At 36.8% G+C, this 1,260-nt stretch overlaps 1 long non-coding RNA gene across 2 annotated transcripts in view; it reads left to right on the top strand.

Moving 5' to 3' along the window:
* Positions 1–1,260, top strand: part of LOC105161054 — a 4,398-nt gene continuing 3,138 nt past the window's right edge. For both annotated transcript variants that reach the window (XR_847736.2, XR_847735.2), the window contains exon 1: positions 1–122. This is a non-coding gene — a long non-coding RNA (uncharacterized LOC105161054). The remainder of the gene's footprint in view (positions 123–1,260) is intronic.

Below are 1,260 nucleotides of genomic sequence, written 5' to 3'. Positions count from 1 at the left end.
CTGGCCATATCAATGCACGCTCCAACTCTGGTCTCTACTTACAGTCTACTCAGTACCCTTGTCAACGATCTGGACTGCCATATATCCATCCGCTCGATCCAATTCATCAGTCTTTTTCGCGGGTATGATAGGCAATATGTTCTTGTCTTTGTCATGGAATAAATACTGCTGTCATACATTTCCCACTAAATAAAAAAACCATTGCCTGTCATGTTTCATCAAATATACATAGAAAGGAAATTCGGATCACCTATATCTACAAATTCAATTTGTGGAATGGGATCTTGCAATATTATTTCCAGATTTAAAATACTTGTACAATTTGGGTTCTAGCAGAATAGCTGGTTGGGTTCTCTTCTGCAACATTAATAGCTTAGTGGCCTTTAATTTGCTGGCTTCATTATAGTTAACATTGCAAGATGAAAAAAGGCTACAGCAGGATCCAAGGTCTATCTTCTGATTTGGACAAGTTCCGTGAATGTTCTGTGTTTATACTTTATTGTAAAAGGACAGCCCAATTCTGCGAAGTTTATAATTCTGGAAGTCATTCTCTCGTTGGGCTAAGGACAATCTTCTGCATTGAAGTAGCTAAAATTTGCCAACTCATGCATTAAATGCCCTTTAGATTTGCATATTGTTCTCTTTTTCTCAGTGTAGCTTATGTCAGATGGTGCGTTTAGTTTTTCTTCTCTTTAGATTACAGATTACTAATCGTTATTCCCAGCAGTTGAGCAAAAATTTTTCTGAAATCATGCATTAAATGCCCTTAGATTTGCATGCTCTTTTCTCTTTTTCTGGATATAGCTCACGATTGATGTGTTTAGTATTTCTTCTCTATAGATGACTAATCATTATTAGCAACAATAATGTTAGCTTAATTTCATTCCATATATGTTTTCCTTTTTTGTTTCCTGGCCAGAATAATTGGTTGCAGGATTTCTCATAATTTTTTTAATACATGGAGATATGCCGTAGCACCCTGCCATGTGGCAATGCTGGAATCTGTGGCAAAATCTCCAAGAAAGATGAAGTTGCCAAGTCGTGGAAGTTAGTCTTATGACAATTTGGGCTTGGTTTGTACTTGCCCATTGGGCATGTACCAATTCCAACCTAGAAAAGACCTTTTGATTGAATGCTAACACAAACAAGAGAAAATGATTTCAGACAAAATAATGGATATGGTATGATGTTCTCCATCATATCCCAAGCCTCTTAATCTAGGTTTCTAAAATGGGTAGAGGTTACTGTTCAGACGCAGGA

This window comes from Sesamum indicum, linkage group LG4 (assembly GCF_000512975.1).
Source record: "Sesamum indicum cultivar Zhongzhi No. 13 linkage group LG4, S_indicum_v1.0, whole genome shotgun sequence".
Taxonomy (NCBI): domain Eukaryota; kingdom Viridiplantae; phylum Streptophyta; class Magnoliopsida; order Lamiales; family Pedaliaceae; genus Sesamum; species Sesamum indicum.
This window is presented reverse-complemented; position numbering and strand designations above follow the sequence as displayed.